This window comes from Cetorhinus maximus, chromosome 31 (assembly GCF_964194155.1).
Source record: "Cetorhinus maximus chromosome 31, sCetMax3.hap1.1, whole genome shotgun sequence".
NCBI lineage: Eukaryota > Metazoa > Chordata > Chondrichthyes > Lamniformes > Cetorhinidae > Cetorhinus > Cetorhinus maximus.
This window is the reverse complement of record NC_135909.1, coordinates 7,830,989-7,851,539: the sequence shown is the minus strand read 5'-3', so window position 1 is coordinate 7,851,539 and position 20,551 is coordinate 7,830,989. Positions and strand designations below refer to the sequence as shown.

Sequence of the window (20,551 nt, the reverse complement as noted above, 5' to 3'; positions counted from 1 at the left end):
TTAACAGCACTATCAAGCAGAACTTGCTCAGCAATAACCTGCCTGCCGATGCTCGGTTTGGGTTCCGCCAGGGCCACTCAGCTCCAGATCTCATTGCCACCTTAGTGCCAAAATGGACAAAAGAGGTTAATTCCAGAGGTGAGGTGAGAGTGACTGCCCTTGACATCAAGAAAGCATTTGACTGAGTGTGGCGTCAAGGAGCCCTAGCAAAACTGGAGCCAATGGGGGATAAAGGGAAAAACTCCACTGGTTGGAGTCATACCTAGCACAAAGGAAGAGGGTTGCAGTTGTTAAGAGGTCAATCATCTCAGTCCCAGGACGTCGTTGCAGGAGTTCCTCAGGCTGAACGAGTAACATGGAGTTCAGATCCACCGTGGCAAATTAAATTAGAACTCAATCAATCTGGTGAGTTGTGGGTGAGCACCAGTAAAGTGGCCAGTAAGTTGTCAGATTGCCACACTTGCTGTACCTTGCTCGTCCTGCTTTCTACCCTTAATGTCACCTATTAGCACATTCCTTAGATAACATCACCACCTTCAACACCTCTTTGTCCTTTTGTCTATGGCATCTTTTGGCAATCTCCTCCTATCACTGGCCCTCTATCCAGCTCTACCTGTCCCACCGCCCCCCCTTAAACCAGCTTATATTTCACCTCTTTTCTATTATTCCTTAGTTCTGTTGAAGAGTCATACGGACTCGAAAGGTTAACTGTGTTCCTCTCCGCAGATGCTATCAGACCTGCTGAGTTTTTCCAGGTATTTTTGTTTTTGTTTTGGATTTCCAGCATCCGCAGTTTTTTTGCTTTTATGCCATTTAAACCCGTTTGGGTCACTAATGGACGTCAGGGAAGGGAACCTGTCATCTTGACCCGATCTGGTCTCTGCGCATAATTCCAGTCAAACACTATGAGGTGCTGCCCTCAGGGTAACCAGGGATGGATAGTAAATTCTGCCTTGCTCGTGTTGGCCAGGCCCCAAGAACGAGAATATGAACCACCCCCTTAACATGCTTCTCAGTCCTGACATGTGGCTGTGAAATGAGAAACCCAGTGCCCTGAGCTGCTTTTCCAGACCCGCCTAGAAAACTCTAGAAATACCCTAACAGCAAAACCTTCGGAGATACTCCTCAGCAATAAAGATTCCACTGTCCCTGTTCTTCAATATTAAACAAGCTGTCTACCCGTAATGATTGGTAAAGTTTTCTCACTCTTGGAAACTTGCAGTTGCAACACAGGGGGTGGCCATTCAGCCCCTCCATCTACAAACCTGGGTTCCCTAACCCTTAACAATCTTGCATAAACAAAAACCTATCAATCTCAGCGTTGAACTTTTTCGCTTGACCCTCCCAGTCACATTTTGGGGGAGAGAGTTTCAGATTTCCACTCTCCTTTGTGTGAAGTGCTTCCTGACATTAACCCTGAATGGCCTGGTTCTAATTCTAAGGCCTAACTCTAGACTTCCCCCACCATAGGGAATACTTTCGCTCTATCTACCCTCACAAATCCTTTACTCATCTTAAACACCTTAGTTAGATCAGGTAACGCAAGCACTTTCCAATTTTTTGTGAAGTTAATGCAAAGCCTGATTGGATTCCACGTGCAGGGCAGTGAAAGGCGAATATTGCTGGTTTTCCAGAAGTGGTCCCTGTATAAATATAGCGCAAGCTGGTAACCCAGTGTGTTGACAGTCTCCCACACACCAGCTCCACTCTATTGGGAACACTACTGTCAATGCACCAATTAATCATTGCTCCTCCTCCCCCTCGTTGTCAGAACAAAAGGGAAAATCAATTTGAGTGTTTCGCTTTTAAGTGCATCAGTGTTGGAGGATCATTCACTGTTTAATGGCTAATATAGAATAAACTTTGAGGTTTTAGCCTTCTCCAGACAGTGCCTAGGTGGGATTAAAATGTGTGTGGAAATCTGATCCACCACATAGTTGGGATTAAAGTGCTTGGGGTTTTTTTTTTTTGCTATTTTCTGCTGCCCTCGGTAGAAACAATTTTCCTTCCTGCTTTTGATGGGCAACCATTCATTCCTGGCATGGAGTCAATGGGGAAGGGGACGTGTGCCCGCTGTTCTCTGTTCGCTGAGATCATCGTTTTTTTTATTCATTCACGGGACGTGGGCGTTGCTGGCTAGGCCAGCAGTTTGATTGCCCACCTCTAATTTCCCTTAAGAAGGTGGTGGTGAGCTGCGTCCTTGAACCGCTGCGGTCCCTGTGGTGTATGTACACCCACAGTGCTGTCAGGGAGGGAGTTCCAGGATTTTGACCCAGCGACAATGAAGGAGCGGCCGATATAGTCTCAAGTCAGGATGGTGTGTGGCTTGGAGGGGAATTTGCAGGTGGTGGTGTTTCCCATGCATCTGCTGCCCTTGCCCTTCTAGGTGGTAGAGGTCAGGGGTTTGGAAGGTGCTGACGAAAGAGCCTTAGTTAGTTGCTGCGGTGCATCTTATAGATGGTACACACTGTGGTCACTGTGCATCAGTGGTGGAGGGAGTGAATGTTTAAGGTGGTGGAGGGGGTGCCAATCAAGCGGGGCTGCTTTGTTCTGGATGATGTAAAGCTCCTTGAGTGTTGTTGGAGCTGCACTCACCCAGGCAAGTGGAGAGTATTCCATCACACTCCTGACTTGTGCCTTGTCGATAGTGGACAGGCTTTGGGGAGTCAGGGGATGAGTTATTTTTGTGCAGAATTCCCAGCCTCTGACCTGCTCTTGTAGCCACAGTATTTATATGGCTGATTCAGCTCAGTTTCTAGTCAATGGTAACCCCCCCCCAGGACGCTGCAAGGAAATGGAAGGATTCTCATCTGACCGCAGGGCATGTCCCAATGCGCTTCACAGCCAGCAAAGTGCAGTTGTTGTTGTAATTATCATCGACCAATGATCGGATTGTTCTGTAGAAGGGGAGAATGTGCAGGGTTACAGGGAGAGGTTGGGAGAATGGCATTTGGTGCATTGCTCCTACAGAGAGCCACACAGATAGGCCGCCCTTCTACGCTCTAACCATTCTGTATTGTAGAAATGCCCACAGCCAACCTGCGCTCAGCAAGGGCAAAGGGCAATATGCCAAGACCCAAGGTCATCTGATTTTAGTGTTGAGGGATAAGTATTGGCTGGGTCAATGGGGGGGGGCAACCTCCAAAAGGGCAGTACCCCCTCAGAGCGACACTGGCACTGGGGAGTGGGGCTTGAACCTATCACCTTCTGACTCAGCGAGGAATGTGACTGCTGAGGTTCTGACGTTCCAACAGTGACCACACTTCCAGAAGTACTTCATTGGTTGTGAGGTGCCTTGGGACGTCCTGAGGGCGCTATATAGATTCAAACTCAGGGTACCATAATCCACATTTATCGGGTGATTATCCACCACTGATTACTGGGACTAATGCAGACCATTATAAAGAGTGTGATTTAACACTGCTGTCAATGATGACAATCAGATAAAGCAAAGTGAAGACTGAGACTCAGTGACAGCCTTGCAATTGATCCTCACTGTTCAATTATTTATAACCCACGCCAATGCTGCCTCTAGATTTCAGTGAAGAATGATGATTTATGATGTGTCCACGTTGGCATTGGATACCTCCCTAAGTTCAATGGGATCTACCATCATCATATGAGCATCTGAGCATCTTGCTGTTGTGAAGTTCAACTCTCTCTGCCTTATATCTACTTAAACGTTTATGTAGCCCAGGGATATAACACTCTCATCCCCCTGTGATCAGCACTGGGTTGTGCCTCTTACATAAATGCTTCTTTCATCCTGTGAAGATTTTGGAGAGGTAAGGCTTGATACAAAACAATAGGATGTTGTTATTATTGCATACGTTAAAAGTACAGCATAGAAACAGGCCATTCAGCCCAACTGGGTTATGCCGGTGTTTATGCTCCTCCCACACCTCTTCATCTCACCCTATCAGCAAATCCTTCTTTTCCTATCCCCCTTGTGTTTATCCAGTTTCTCCTTAAATGTATCTTTACGATTCAAGTCAGCCACTCTGTGTGGCAGCGAGTTCCACATCCTCACCGCTCTCTGGGTAAAAAAGTTTCCCCTGAATTCCCTATTGGATTCATTTAGTGAAGACCTCCTCATTCTGCTACTTCCCCCACAAGGGAAAACATCTTAACCTTACTGCTATTAAAACCTTACAATTACTAAAAAACATTGAGAGTTTTTAAAGATAAATGAGAAAAATACTCACCAACCAATTACCTGTTCGTATTGAAACATATAAGATTCTGGGGGTGCTTGACAGGGTAGATGCTGAGAGGATGTTTCCTCTCTCGGGTAAATATAGAGCTAGGGGGCACAGTTTCAAAATAAGCGGTCTCCCATTTAAGACAGGGATGAGAAAGAATTTCTTCTTTCAGAGGGTCGTTAGCCTGTGGAATTCTCTTGCCCAGAGGGCAGTGGAGGCTGGGTCATTGAATATATTCAAGGCTAAACTAGATAGATTTCTGATCAACAAGGGAGTCAAGGGTTATGGGGGAGGCGGGCGGTGGGGGCAGACAGGAAAGTGGAGTTGAGGCCACAATTAGATCAGTCACAATCTTATCAAGCTCAGGAGCAGGTTCAATGGGCCGCATGACCTACTCCTGCTCCTATTTCTTATGATCCTATAATCTTCTTTCCGCCTAACCTATTGAATCCTTTCATAATGTTCATGCTCTCTATCAGGTTGCCTTCTCTTTTCCTGAGAAAAAAGAATCCCAGCTTACTTAGCCTTTCCAAATAGTTATTAGCTCTCTGCATGATATCTCTGTAACAGGAATTTGGGTATCGATCTGGGATTGTGGTAAGGTAAATTAGTGCAAATGTTATGACCAGGACTAACTTAATTCAAACAGCACACTTAGCAATATGAAACAAAAATAAGCAAAGATCCTCACAATTTTCCCTGTGACAGTGTAAAAAAAAAGAATTCTTCATTTACAGATGAATAAGAATCATAAGTATGAGATGTTGAAATACCCAGACAAACCAAAGAATAACTTATTATTTATACAGATTCAATGTTGCTTATCAATCATCATTCTATGAGAAGTTTTTGTAGTTAGTGAGAGATGGTGGTGTAGTGGTATAATGTCACCGGTGTCCTGGCCAGAAGACAGGAAGGAATACATATATATATATTTATATATATCTACGTCAACTGGCTGCTTTATTTTAAAAATGGAAAAGGCTTTACCTTGCCTAGCCATGACTCATACCATAGGAATTTCTAACCTTCAGAAACCAGCATGGACCTCGTTATCTTTAAAGAGATGCTCATGCCCTCTGTGACTGCCCACTATCAAATTCCAAAGAAATGCACCAACCCCTTGTGCATTTTTAAGGCAGAGCTCCAGCCAAACAGTATGTCTGCAAAGGACAAAAGGGACCCTGACTCCTCTCTTAAACACCTCAAGATTCCAGACCTGGAAAGATACACCCTTTGACCAGGACGCAGGAGAAGAAGTGGGAGGTATGGCACATGACCTCCTCCAACTTGCTAGAACCTGTAATATTGCCTTGTGGAACTGAACCCAGGCAGTCTATCATTGTATCATCTAACAGGTAGCAGCAGAAAGAGCTTTGTCCAGGTAAAGTGCCTGGCTCTCATCTACTCTGTGAACTACTGGAACATTGGAACTTCTGTGTCTGTGCTTCAAGACTAATTCATCTCAATGTGCCTTCTTCCATCATGGAAGTCCTCGCTTCTGGAAAGTCGCAACACCCTGCAACAGTTTCAGCCTGCTAACCTCTGAAGGAATGTGCACTGGTCTTTTGATTCTGGATTCTGCACTGCTGTGAAACCATAACTCTTATTTTTTCATGATCTTGCCCTGGTACCCCTTTCTTTCCCTTATCCCTCTTTTATTGTATGAGTGCAAAAAGGGGCGGACATTGCGAAACCCCTTCCAGCGTTTTGTGTGTGTGTGTGTGTGTGTGTGTGTGTGTAAAATAAACCAACCCTTTCATTTTACCTTATCTCTAGTTTGCTGTGGGGTTATTAATAGAGGATTGGATCAGTCCAAACTGAAGGATTGGGGAAAACATGCCACCACTTATAAAGGGGGAAATAAAATAATCAAAAACACTTTTCTGTTTACGGCAGGTGAAATCAGTGGAGAGATCAGGACTGTTTAAATTAATCCCCCTCCTTGGGCTAGTAATCCAGAGGCTCAGGCTAATTTCCGTGGACATAGGTTCAGATCTCACTGTGGTAGCTGGTGGAACTTAAATTCAATTAAACAACATCTGGAATTGAAAGCTGGTCTCAGTCGTGGTGACCATGAAACCATTGTCTTGTTGTAAAAACCCCATCTGGTTCACCAATGCCCTTTAGGGAAGGAAACCTGCCATCCTTACCCGGTCTGGGCCTACATGTGACCCCAGATCCACGGCAAATGAGGTTGACTCCTAACTGCCCTCTGAAATGGCCTAGCAAGCCACTCAGTTCAAGGGCAATTAGGGATGGGCAACAAATGCTGGCCTTGCCAGCGACGCCCACATCCCGTGAGAGAATGAATAAAATACACTTTGCTTAAAGCAACGCATTAAGAAGAAACTCATATTTCCAAACTCTTCCTGTGGAAAAGCAGTCAGAAAGATCCTGAAAAGTGCCAAATCCATGAACACCCAGCAGTGAAAGACTAGAATGTTCGCCTGTCGACTTGGGTTATGTCTTGGCACAGAAAGTGGAGCTGTGTGACATGAAGTATTGCTCAGTGATGATTGTATGGGGAGCCATTTGAGGTGATGGATTGAGAATAAAAAGGAAAGAACTTGCATTTGTATTGCGCCTTTCGCCACTACAGGACGTCCCAGTGTGCTTCACAGTCAATTAAATACTTTCTGAACAGTGGTCATCATTGTCCTGTGGGAAATTACTGCCCATCAACTACGTGGGTTTCAATGTTACGAGTCCCAGTGCAAACAGAGCAGCCTTTCTTGAAATTCAAGTTTCAGTGACTTACAGAATCACACGTCACAGAAAGAGGCCAGGGTGCCTGCGCTGACTCTGTGAAAGAGTTGCCCAGTCAGTGCCACGCTCCTGCCCTCTCCCCAAAGCCCTCCACATTTCTCCTTCTCAGCCAGAATTTGTGGCTCGTCGGGTGGCTGCGCGCCCGACCCCCTTATGGTCGGCGCAGACTCGATGGGCCAAAGGGCCTCTTCTGCACTCTGTGATTCTGTGGTTGGCGGGCAAGCGAAAAGGCCAAGCGGCCTTTGAATTTTTTAGGAACCCTCATCCACGGGCTATTAAAAATTAAATTAAAATGTTAACATTTCATTAATAGCGTGCCACCCCCACCCCCTGCTCACGTGACAGAGTCATGACATGAGGGGACATGTTTTGTAACATTTTTGCAATCTTTAGTTTTGAATTTTTAAATATATATTCTCATCTCCCTGAGGCAGCTCTGATCCTTGGGGGGCTTTTCCTGCACGCACCTGCGCGCATGCACCAAGTTCCCCGCTCCTCCTCCACCCCCACCCCTACACAGGCAGTGCTGAACACTGCCACATGCATTTCACGCTGGGCGGGTCTTAATTGGCCCTCCAGCGCGAAACCGCGTTCGGGCCCCGATCGCAGGCGGCGATCAGCGGTCGGCTTCCCAACCGCTCCCGCCTGCCCCCACCCGATGAGGGAAAAGTCCTGGCCTTTTGAGTATTTGTTCCCTATTGAAAGTTCCTGTTGAATCTGCTTCCACCGCTCTTTCAGGCAGCACATTCCAGGTCACAGCAAACTCGCTGTGTAAAGAAAAAAAAATCTCTCCCCCTCTGGTTCTTTAGAATCTGTGGCCCCTGTGGTTACTGACACACCTGCCACTGGAGACAGTTTCTCCTTATTTACTCCATCAAAACCCCTCCTGACTTTGATCCCCCCAATTAAACCTTCCCCTTAACCTTCTCTGCTCTCAGGAGAACAATCCCTGCTTCTCCAGTCTTTCTGTGTGACTTAAGTCCTTCACCCCTGATGCCATTCTTGTTGGCTTCTCCTGTTTACAGTTGTAGTTCCTTCTACGTACAACATGTGTGGTCAGTCATGGTGTGTGATGAGTAAATGCCTCACATACGTCGACAAGGCACAAGCCAGGAGTGTGATGGAATACTCTGCACTTGCCTGGATGAGTGCAGCTCCAGCAACACTCAAGAAGCTTGACACTATCCAGGGCAAAGCAATCTATTTGTTTGGCACCCACATCCTTCACCTTAAGCATTCACTCCCTCCACCACCGATGCACACTGGCAGCAGCGTGCACTGTGCACAAGATGCACCCCAGCAACTAACTAAGGCTCCTTCGACAGCACTTTTCAAACCCCTGACCTCTATCGCCTAGAAGGCCAAGGGCAGCAGATGCATGGAAAACACCGCCACCTGCAAAATTCCCCTCCAAGCCACGCACCACCCTGACTTGGAAATATATCGGCCGTTCCTTCAGTGCTGCTGGTTCAAAATCCTGGAACTCCCTTCCTTACAGCACTGTGGGTGTACCTACACCACATGGACTGCAGCGGTTCAAGATCGCGGCTCACCACCACTTTCTCAAGGGGGGGTTAGGGATGGGCAATAAATGCTGGCCCAGCCAGCAACGCACACATCCCACGAATGAATAGAGCAAACGTACTGAAGGTAGAGAATTAATTCTGCGCATGTGTGAAATAACTCACCAGGCCTACGTCCCTGAGAACCACCACTGGATAAAGAATTGTAAGCAGCTACGCACTCCCTGTGCACAGGCCTGACATAGCCGTAATGGCTCAATCTAAAAACTGTGCTGCTCGCCGCGGGATCCTCTGAGCAACCCAAACTCTGTGCTAAAAGGACAAATGTGATTAACACACTAAATCACTGGAAGCTGGAGCACATCCTGTGCATAAAAGGCACACTCAGAGGAGTGCAGTCTTTCGCCATTATAATGTGTATGGTTATTGGACATTTAGACATGTTGCCTCTGAAAGAGTAATGAGCATCGTGGAAGGAGGGGAAACTGTTAGCCTCGCTGTTGTTCAGCTCATGCGGTCAGCCTGTATAACTCGATCACTGCGTGCGTTGAAATAAATACTGCACTTGCTGCCTCCTGAGCAGCAACCTCTGTTCGCATTTAAAATGTTATTCTGAATTCTCACCAATCTTAAAGGTAACTCGGGGTTGGGGCTATCTCCACTTCTTGATACGGCTTATTCTTCTTCCAAGCTGACAAAAAGAAATGGACTCGTCGAACAGCAAGTTCATTTAAAGTGGTACACGGCTGTTCTGTGTGCATGGGGCTTAGCGATTTAAAGTGTGTGAAATCGCTGTGTGGGCGCGCAGTAAAGTAGCAGAGCCCAGTGGAGCTCTGAATAATCAGAAATAATCCTTCATCTGCAGTTCATAAGAAGGGAAAATGCATTTCAAGGAAGGATTGACTCACAGCCCAATACCTCGTTATGGTTAGATTTTGTTTTTTTTTTAATTCTTTTCGTGAGGTGTGGGCATTGCAAGGCAAGGCTGGCATGTGTTGCCCATCCCTAATGAATGGCTTGCTAGGCCATTTCAGAGGGCAGCTCAGAGTCAACCACTTTGCTGTGGGTCTGTGGTCACAGGTAGGCCAGACCAGGTAAGGATGGCACTAAAGGACATCAGTGAGCCAGGTGGGTTTTTGCAATGATTGATGATAGTTTCACGGTCACCATTACTGAGACTGGATTTGAATTCCACATTTTGTTAATTCTGCCATGGTGGGATTTGAACCCATGTCTGGGCATTGGCCTGTGTCTCTGGATTACTAATCCAATGACATTACCATTACACCATCATCTCCACTTAAATTCACATTCACACTTGGAATATTTTATCCAGTTTTGGCTTCCACACAAGGTGTTGAATATTGGTTCCTTGGAAGAGTGTTTAGTGTGAATTCAATCCTAAACTTGGTGTGGTGAAGTATGAAATCAGACACTAATGTCTCTTCATTGCAGGTTTATTTACAGAATGCAGCATTACACATGGCTTCTTCCTACCTGCTGCCCCCATGCCCCAGCAGTCTCTCTTTATAAGTGCCCTAGTGTCAGGAACAATGTATAACTTTGAGTTTAATTTATATTTATATTTGGGTGTTAAGAATGGTTTCAGTTCCATTTAGTTTTTTTGTGAGCTTGGTGCCAGGAAGTCTGGGGGGCCCCCCCAGCAAAACAGGTCAGGTTTTCTAGATTTGTTTGCATACGTGCATTTTTAATGAAGTTTCACAATCCCTGAAGTGAAGGGATGGGTTACAAAAGTGTTGGTAGTTTAGTGATTTTGGGAAAATAACACCAAGTAGGAAAAACTGTAATGTTATCTAGCAACAGGGGTCCAGTCTTCTTCTTATCCTGTCCACGGACAGTCTGTACATGGCCCAGCCAGAACTGGACACATTTTTGCGCCTTGTTGTTGAATTCGGCAAGATCTGCAACGGTGCGGGGTTCCTCTAGCGATAGACAGTGCAGAAGATGTTGCATAGTCTGTGGCTCAGTTCCACATTCACAAGTTGTCGGGCTGATTGTATATCCCCATTTGCTCAGTGACACCTTTGAACGACCTACACCAGTCCTAAGTCTGTTAAGGCACTTGCAGGTTGCCCAGTTGCAATTAGCTCCTGGGGGAAGGCTTTCATCCAGTAGAATTTCCATCGCTGGGGGTTGTTCGAGACTGGTGAGCCGGTCTTTCCACAAGGCGATGCGGGCTTCAGATGGGGTGGATTGTAATGGAACAACACTGTTCATGAAGCTCTTCCTTGACTTTAGGTGGCTGGGTGTAGGTGTATGACCATGTAGAGGGTGCCTCTCATCTGATGTTTGACGGAGTCGCTCTTTCTTGCTGGCTACCGTTCTTCTTATGTCAGGGGGAGCGATACCCGCCAGGATATATAGACTGTTGGTGTTTTTTGGTTTTAAACAACCTGTGATAAGTCAGCAGCTTGCATTCAGAACGGCATCCATCTTCTTAGCATGAGTAGATCTTTCCCATGCAGGGCAGGCGTATGCGGCAGTGGAATAGCAAAGAGCAAGTGCACTGGTTCGCAATGTTTTCGAGCTTGCTCCCCATTTTGTGTTAGTGATCTTATTCAGGATGTTGTTTCGTGCGCTCACTTTTGCCTTTGTCTTTTCGATGTGGTTCTTGAAGGTGAGGCATCTGTCAAGGGTGACTCCTAAGTAGATAGGGTGCTCGCAATGCGTCAGTGTTGCTCCACGCCAGGTTACTTTAAGCTGGCGTTTGGCTTCACGCTTTCTGAGGTGGAATGCACAAACTTGCGTCTTTGATGGGTTTGCGCGAAGGTGGTTTTCTTCATAGTAGGATGTTAGTCCCTCCAAGGCCTCAGAAAGCGTTTTCTCCACGGTGTTAAAATCAGTGCTTTGGGCAGTGACACATAAGTCATCAGCATATATAAAATGGTGTGTGACACCGTCTATAGGTTGGTCATTCGTGTAGATGTTGTACAGCAGCGGTGCAAGCACGCTTCCCTGAGGGAGATCATTCTTCTGAATATGCCACCTGCTGCGCTTCCCACCTAGTTCAACATAGAACCAGCGATTCTGAAGCATGCTTTGTAACAGCTCTGTTAAGTGAATATCTTTTGTCATCTCTAGGATCTTGCAGAGGAGACATCTATGGTTCACTGTATCGTATGCTGCTGACAGGCCTACAAAAACAGCACCTGTTCTCATCCCTTGCTCAAAACCATCTTCGATATGTTGTGTGAGGTTGAGCAGTTGGCTTGTTGTTGATTTGCTGGGGCGGAAACCTGCTTGCTCTGGAATGATCTTCTCATCTACAGTTGGTGCTATCCTATTGAGTAATAGGTGTTCAAACAGCTTATTGGTGTGGCAAAGCAGTGAAATTGGCCGAAAACTCTTAGGATCTGAGGGATCTTTTCCAGGCCTTAATAGTGCTATTACATGTGCCTTCTGCAAATTATTAGGTAGCTTGTGTGTTGCCAGGCAGTGGTTGAACAATTGTAGGAGCCATTTCTTTGCTTGCTGTCCAAAATGCTTTATCTGCTCCGTTGCTATGTTGTCAAGACCAATTGCATTCCCGTGTTTTAGCCTAGATATACCAGTTTCCAGCTCTTCCATGGTGCATGGTCCAATGAAGCCAGGGTCATCACTGTACTTCTTCCTATCTAGTTGTGCTCTTGGTTGTTTCTTGTTGATTTCTCCATTTAGGAGCAACTGGTGCGCAACTTGGTTAGCAGACACATTTGGATGTTGGGGTCCAGTGACACACAGAGACACAGAAAGACAGGAAAGAAGTTCAGAGTGTGTATGTCAGAGAGGGAAGACAGGAGTTCTAAGCTTTCTGATAAGAAATACTGCAAGGCTGCTGGGGAATTGAGTTTAGGGAACTTATGTTTGCTCTGCAGTTGAAGTAAAAGTGAGTTTAAAGTGATGTTTTGAGTGTTCTCTGGGAGAGATACCAGCTGGGGAAAAAGCATCTAATGAACGCTGAGAAATCTGCCAAGAACACCATTTGCAACTGGGCCAGCCCAAGCAAGAAGTCTTGGTGTTAAGATATTGGTAAATCTTCACTGGGTTTTTCTGTCTGTAAGAGTACTGCTAGGATAAAAGGACTAGTGTGAGTTTGAATCTTTTTTGTGTTTGTATTGATACCGTTCCAAAAATAAGGTATTTCTAAAGAAAAAGTTAAGATCTATCAAGCCAGGGATCTGGCTTGCCCAGTATTAACATCAGCTGAGATCATTGTCTTATGAGGAAAGATTGGACAGGTTAGGTTTGTATCCACTGGAGTTTAGAAGAGCAAGAGGCTTGATTGAAACCTTTAAGATCCCGAGGGGCCTTGACAGGGTGGATATGGAAAGGATGTTTCCTCTTGTGGGGGAATCCAGAACTAGGTGTCACTGTTGAAAAATACGGGGCTGTTCATTTAAGACAGAGATGAGGAGAATTTTTTCCCCTGAGAGTAGTGAGTCTTTGGAACTCTCTTCCTGAAAAGGCAGTGGAAACAGAATCCTTGAATATTTTTAAGGCAGAGCTAGATAGATTCTTGATTAACAAGGGGTGAGGGGGGAGGTGAAAGATTATCAGGGGTAAGCAGGAATGTGGGCTTGAGATTACAATCAGATCAGCCATGATCTGGATAGCAGAGTAGGCTCGAGGGGCCGAGTGGCCTACTCCTGCTCATAACCTGAGTGTTTGTATGGCACTTAATTAAACAATGCCCTTCATCTGTGTATCTTAACACTGTAATAAACATACCATTAACATTTAGGAGAGCAATGAGAATGGTAGTGAAGGTAAGGTCTGTTAGTCATCAGAGAATGTCGAGAGAATGTCTATATTCGGATAAAGTACTCGGAAAGGTTTACAGCGATCGGACCAGAAAGTAGGCCTCTTTGTACATGTTTTCTTGGGGTATGGGTGAGATTGATTCAGCATTATATAACCCCCATCCCTAGTTTCCCTGAAAGGTGGCAATGGATGTTCTCCCTGAACTAATGCAGCCCACGTCGTAGGAGGGAATTACAGGATAGTGGCTTACTCACAATGACAGAAGAGCGATGTATATGTCCAGGCCGGGTTGGTGTGCACTGTCAGTAAGATCTTGGAGGCTATGGTGTTCCCAGGATGGTTGCACTTCTTGGTTGTTGAGGTTGGAGGGAGGGAGGTGCTGTTGCAGTAACGTTTGCCAATTGCGGCAGTGCATCCTGTAGGTAGTACACAGGGCTGCCACAGTCCACTGGTGGTGATGCCTTTGCAAACTATTGGGATTAAAGGGTGACACGTCCCCAGGACCTGATGGCCTACATCCCAGGGTCTTAAAGGAAGTGGCAGCGGAGATAGTGGATGCATTGGCTATAATATTCCAAAATTCCCTGGATTCTGGAAAGGTTCCAGTGGATTGGAAAAATGGTAATATAACGCCCTTTTTCAAAAAGGGGGCGAGTCAGAAAGTAGGAGACTATAGACCAGTTAGATTAACATCTGTTATTGGGAAATTGTTGGAATCCATTATTAAGGAAGTAGTAATGGGGCATTTGGAAAGTCAAAATGCAATCCATCTACAGCATGGTTTTATGAAGAGTAAATCGTGTTTGACTAATTTGCTAGAGCTCTTTGAAGATGTGACAAGCAAAGTGGATAATGGAGATCCTGTAGATGTAGTATATCTGGACTTCCAGAAGGCCTTTGATAAGGTGCCGCACAAAAGTTTAATACACAAGATAAGATCACAGTGAGTTAGGGGTAATATATTAGCTTGGATAGAGGATTGGCTAACCAACAGAAAGCAGAGAGTCGGGATAAATGGGTCTTTTCCTCGATGGCAAGCTGCAACTAGTGGGGTGCCACAGGGTTCGGTCCTTGGGCCCCAACTATTTACAATCGACATGAATGACTTGGATTCAGGGATAGAAGGTACTATAGCTAAATTTGCAGATGACACCAAAATAGGTGGGAAAGTAAGTTGCAATAAAGAAATAAGAAATTTACAAATGAGTATGGACAGGTTAGGGCCAAAATTTGGCAGATGGAGTTTAACGTGGATAAGTGTGAAGTTATCCATTTTGGTCGGAAGAATAAAAAGGCGACTTATTATTTAAATGGAGAGAACCTTCAGAATGCTTCAGTGCAGAGGGATCTGGGTGTCCTCGTGCATGAATCGCTGAAAGCTAGTATACAGGTACAACAGGTAATAAGGAAGGAGAATGGAATTTTGGCATTTATTGCTAAAGGAATAAAGTATAAAAATTGGGAAGTGTTGTTGCAACTGTACAAGGCATTGGTGAGACCGCACCTGGAGTACTGTGCACAGTTTTGGTCCCCTTACTTGAGGAAGGATGTAGTTGCATTGGAGGCGGTTCAAAGGTGGTTCACTAGATTGATTCTAGAGATGCGGGGCTTGTCTTATGAGAAGAGATTGAGCAGTTTAGGCCTATACTCGCTGGAGTTTAGAAGGATAAGAGGAGATCTAATTGAGGTATATAAGATGCTAAAGGGGATAGACAAAGTAGATGTGGAGCAGATGTTTCCCCTTGTGGGGCATTCTAGAACGAGAGGCCATAGTTTTAGGCTAAGGGGTGGTAGATTTAAATCAGAGATGAGGAGGAATTATTTTTCTCAAAGGGTCGTGAAACTGTGGAATTCACTACCTCAGAGTGCAGTGGATGCCGGGACGCTGAATAAGTTTAAGGAGGAGATAGACAGATTTTTAATTAGTAGCGGGATGAAAGGTTATGGGGAGAGGGCGGGAAATGTGAGTTGAGGCCGAAGTGAAATCAGCCATGATCGTATTGAATGGCGGGGCAGGCTCGAGGGGCTGAATTCCCTACTCCTGCTCCTAGTTCTTATGTTCTTATGATATTGAGTCTGGCGCTCGAGGTGCCAATCAAATGAACTGCTCTGTCCTGGACGGTGTTAAGCTCCTTGGGTGCTGTTTTGGCTGATTGTTCCTTTCAAGCCCCGTTTCAAACTTTGACCCCTGCCCTAAAAATGTCTCCTTCTTTGGCTTGGCGTCAGTTTTTGTCTGAATACTCTGCCTTGTCGGGACGTTTTGCCAAGTTAAAGACATTCAGAGCCCCACCTTTGTGCTTCAAGTCTGACTGGAGCACAAAACCTAGGTTGACATTCCCCAGAGTCAGTACTGACTCCCCGGAGTGCTGCACTGCCATAGATGCCGTTTTGTCGAATGAGAAGTTAAACCGGGGCCCCGTCTGCCCTCTCGGGTGGATGCAAAAGGTCCCACGGCCGCTATTGGAAGAAGAGCAAATGGAGTTCTCCCTGGGATCCCTCCTAGTAATTGTCCCTCAACCAACATCACTTTAAAAAAGATCAATGATTTGGTGGAATTGGATGCCACGGTTCCGACAGTACAGCAGTGATTGCACTTAAAAAGCACTTTGTTGGCTATAAAGTGCTTTGGGATATCCGGAGGTCATGAAAAGTGCTACAGAAATGCAAGTCTTTCTTTTCTTTGTGGCTGCAAAGTTGTTGCTCTGAGATTTTGCTCCCTTCTAAAGCAGGGGTTTGATTTCTTCTTTTCGAGGTGGGCCTGTTGATGGTGGTCCGTTTGACAGCGGGATGATTAATGGAGTTTCCTCTTGTTATTTGCAGGAGCCTTTTACATATCTGTCTCACTCTGCTGTTTCCCAGCCTTCACTCAGGTTCCCGAACGCCTTTTTAAAAATACAGGCTTGAGCGGAATTAGAATTGCAAATCCACTGAAAGGTCCCTCGCTGTCACGAGCATTTGCACGTATTGGTTTGCGCATCTCGGCAAATCGCTTGGTGTCAGAACGGGAGACGCAGGAAAGGTTTGAATTTACACCGAGCTTTCCACCAACTTAGGATGTCCCAAAGCGCTTCACAGCCAGAGCGATACCTTTTGAAGTGTGGTCGCTGCCTCAGTGGGGAATCTTCACCCCATCGGGCAGGCCGGTTGGGAGCTGGAGCGGGCACGGAGCCGATCGCCGCCCACGATCGGCGGCGCGTGGTCAGGCCAATTCAGGCCCGCCCAGCGTGACGTGCGCCCGGAAGCGCTCAGCGCTACCTGTGCGGGCGGCCGGGGGAGGGGAGGTGGGAAGGAGGGAGAGTCGGGGCCTGCGCTCTTTTGCGCATGCGTGCGAAAGAGCGCGGAAATCTCCCTGAGGCACCGAGCTGCCTCAGGAACATTAATTTCACCATGGAAGCATTGAATAAAAGGAGAAAGTAAAATTATTCAGGCATGTCCTCTAATGCGACAGTGTCACATGAGCTGGGACGTGTTTACGAATTTTGATAAAACGTTTCATTTCATTAATAAACCCTTCATGAAACCTCCTCCCGCCCGTGGATGAGGTTTCATGAAAAACGCGAAGGCCGCCCGGGCTCTTAAGGTTGGACGGGCAGCCCTGACAAGTACTCAAATTAGTTTATTCATGGCCTTAACAGGCCTTTGACAGTGCGGCGGGTGTGCAGCTGACTCCGATGCGCGCCCGCCGAGCTGAAGATCCGAAAGACGCGGGGACGAACGCCTGACGTCACCGCGCGTCATTTGACGCGTCGGCCTGCGGGGCCTGCCTCCGCACACCGACCAGAAGGTTCTGCCCTTAACGTAGGAAATTAGGCAGCTGATTTGCGCACAGCAAGCTCCCACAATTAGCAGTGCTATAATGGCCCAGATCGTCTGTTTTTAGTGATGTTGGTTGAGGGTCAAATATTGGCTCCAGACCAGCGGGGAGACACTCCCCCCCACCACCACCCTCCACCTTCCCCGCTCTCCCTCTCTTCTTCCAGTAGTGGCTGTGGGATCTTTTTCGTCCACCTGGGGTGGGGAGCAGATGGGGCCTGGTTTAACATCTCTCCCCAAAGGGCAATTAATAAACTGAACCTCCTGGCTCAGGGAGTAATTACCTTCTTATTGGGTTGGAGAGAATTAAAACACGCCTTACATTTGGTCAGCCAGCTTTTTTTTTTCCCCCTTGAGGGTTGTGGATCCCATCCCTACCCATGTTACTTCCCCAGCATAATCCTTCCACTGTGTCCCCTGGGTCCTTGGGTTGGGTTGGGTTGGAGATGTTGCTCTTGTGCCTTACTGTGGGAGTGCCGCACTGCCGGAAGTGTCATCTTTCAGGCCAGTCGTTAAACCAAGGCCCCATCTGCCCTCTCAGGCGAATGTAAAATATCCCACCACCATGGTTGGAAGAAAAGCAGGGCATTTCTCCCCAGTGTCCCTGTCCTGCAACCAGCATCACTAAACAAACAGATTGCCTGGCCGTGATTGCATTGCTGATGTGGGAGTTTGCTGTATACAAATTAGCTGCCATATTTCCTGCATTACAAAAGCGACGAGACTTTATAAGTTTTAATTTGGCTTGTAACGTGCTTTTGGGAAGGTTGTGCAAAGCGCTGTGTGAATGCAAGTCCTTCCTCTTGTTAAGAGTAGTGGCGCAGGTGCATTGGGTGAGGGCAGGGCCAGTCTGTACTGTGATTACTGCCAGTGTGCACCAGCCTGCACAGGGACAATGCAGTTGCGATCATAGAAGAGTGCAATCGAATGGGCCCATGGATTTTTTTACTTCTTTGATGGGACGTGGATGTCCCTGGCAAGGCCGGCATTTGTAGCCCATCCCTAATTGCCCTTGAACTGAGTGGCTTGCTAGGCTATTTTAGAGGGCAGTTAAGAGTCAACCGCATCGCTGTGGGTCTGGAGTCACACGTAAGCCAGACCAGGTAAGGACAGCAGATTTCCTTCCCTAAAGGGCACCAGTGAACTACATGGGTTTATACAACAGTCAATGATAATTTCATGGTCACCATTACTGAGACTAGCTTTTAATTGAACTTAAGTTGCACCAGCTGCCGTGATGGAATTTGAACCCGCGTCCCAGAGCATTCGCCTGAGCCTCTGTACTGCTAGCCCAGTGACATTGCCAGTATGCCACCGTCTCTCGTGGGTTGTTTTCATCCGGAACTTATCCCCCGATTCAGGCTCATGTACGAAGTACGGAAAGTTGGGTGCGCTCTGAGGGAACATGTCCTCTTCCACCATCAACTTGGCACCTTCAAGGAAGCTGGAGCGAGGGGGATGAGGATCAGAGGGGGAAAGAGCCCAGTGTTGGCTCTTGACGTGACTGCTGCAGTTTGAGCCGTACTTTCTGCCTGTGACTAACCTTCAGGGGCAACATTGCGACGACGGCTGCTGCCTGACATTTCTGGAAGGTTCTTTCCGGCCAAGCGTGAGGTCCTGTTGCTGCTGATAAGCGCGGAGGAAGAGAAGGGGTTGGATTTTAACTGACAGCTGGTTTCGAGCTGGAGACGGGTGCTGGCAATTAGTTTCCCTTTTGTGCGTGGCCCAATTTGCCCCTGGACTGTTGTGGCCGGCATACGCTGGGCGCCGGGGTTCCAGTGAGTGTATTGTAAGGAGGTGGTTCTGCAGCAGGGGGAGGCCTAACTTTCCATGGTGGTCCCAAAGAAGCATCTACTGCCCCTCCGGACCCCACAAAGGAGAAAGCCAACCTGCCTCGCTTGGCCCCCCGAGTTTTCCATCGGGCGAAATTCTCCGTCCCCATTGGCACCGGGCATCACGGCGGGCGTGAACGGGCGACCTTTCCTGCTGCCGCGTGTTGGGAATGCCATTTATTTACACACCTGCATCCCACTTTTAGCCCTGCCCGCCAGAATCATCCCCCCACCCCCCCTCCACACTGGGACGTGTTTCACAACCGTACATAAGCAACGTGAGACTGGCGAGCTGCACTTCACTCGGGGTTTCGAGGTTTGTTTGCCTACCTTACTTCGCAGGCAGCACCTCATCACATTTCGAGGGTCTCACAGGCGGGTCTCTACCTGCCAGACCAGCCTTAAGGCGGCAGGGTTAGGGGGTGGCTTTTCAACGGCTGCAGAATTAGGGCTTGTTTGGGGAAGGGGGAGAAGAGGCTGCAGGGCTCGGGCATTACTGGGGAAAGGGGTGGGGGGTGGTGGGCGGGGGTATCCCTGGGTGTGTGTGGGGGCACTTTTTTTTTTTCATTGGCTGTCGGTGTCACTGGCTCGGCCAGCATTTATTGCCCATCCCTAATTGCCCATGTTCAGAGGACATTTAAGAGTCAACCGCATTGCTGTGGGTCTGGAGTCACGTTGTAGGCCCAGACCGGGTAAGGAGGGCAGATTTCCTTCCCTAAAGGGGCATTAGTGAACCAGATGGGTTTTTACAACAATCGGCAATGGTTTCAAGGTCATCACTAGACTTTTAATTCCAGATTTTTATTGAATTCAAATTCCACCATCTGCCATGGCAGGATTTGAACCCAGGTCCCCAGAGCATTACCCTGGGTCTGTGGATTACTAGAATAGCAACAATACAGTAGAGTGTGTGAGAGAGAGTGAGTGGTGATGTCCCTTGAGCTGGCAGTGAGTGAGATACCAGTGAATGTGCGATGGCCTTGCGAGTGTGTGTGTGTGTGAGTTTAGAACGATAGGATGGTTGCCTTATCCTTGTGGCACGGAGGAGACCATTCACCTGTTTTCTGCACTGGACGGCCGACCTCTTGTCCGCAGCATTGGCACTGACCACCTCCCAAGCCGGAGCAGTGAGACCGATGAGCCTCCTGCGGCCAGAGCCGTGACGGGCCTCCACGGTGTCCAGAGACATCGCGGGGATGCGTCACTGAATCGGGGCGGGTGGGGGGTCTGCACTCTTCTCGGCTTTTGGGGCTACGTCTTCACCGGGTGCCCTCTGCCAGCGTTGAGAAGTGCGCGCGCGGATGCTGCAGTTTAAATTTGGCGCCCTGTGTGAGGAAGCCTAGAGTTAACGGCGTGACGGGCAAATCGGAGGCCGCCCGCCAGCGAGACGGCGTGTTTGCCTGTGGCTGCATAATTAATGAGGCGGGAATGGGATGATACAGCGCGAAAACCCGCCATTGCGGCCGGTGGGTAAAACGACTTCTACTCCCTGCCCGCTACCGAACTACCCAACCCCTTCGAATCACAGGTGGATAGAATCGCGCAGGTCATTGGTCCCATCGAGTCGTTTAAAAGAGCTGCTATCCAATTCATCGCTGTACCCCTGCTCTTTCCCTGTAGCCCTGCCAATTTTCCTCCTCATCTCTTTTTG

The 20,551-nt window shown here is 47.5% G+C and overlaps 1 protein-coding gene across 1 annotated transcript in view; it reads left to right on the top strand.

The window, feature by feature from the left end:
* Positions 1-20,551, top strand: part of LOC144670407 (pyruvate carboxylase, mitochondrial-like) — a 1,036,891-nt gene that overhangs the window by 604,343 nt on the left and 411,997 nt on the right. The window lies entirely within an intron of this gene.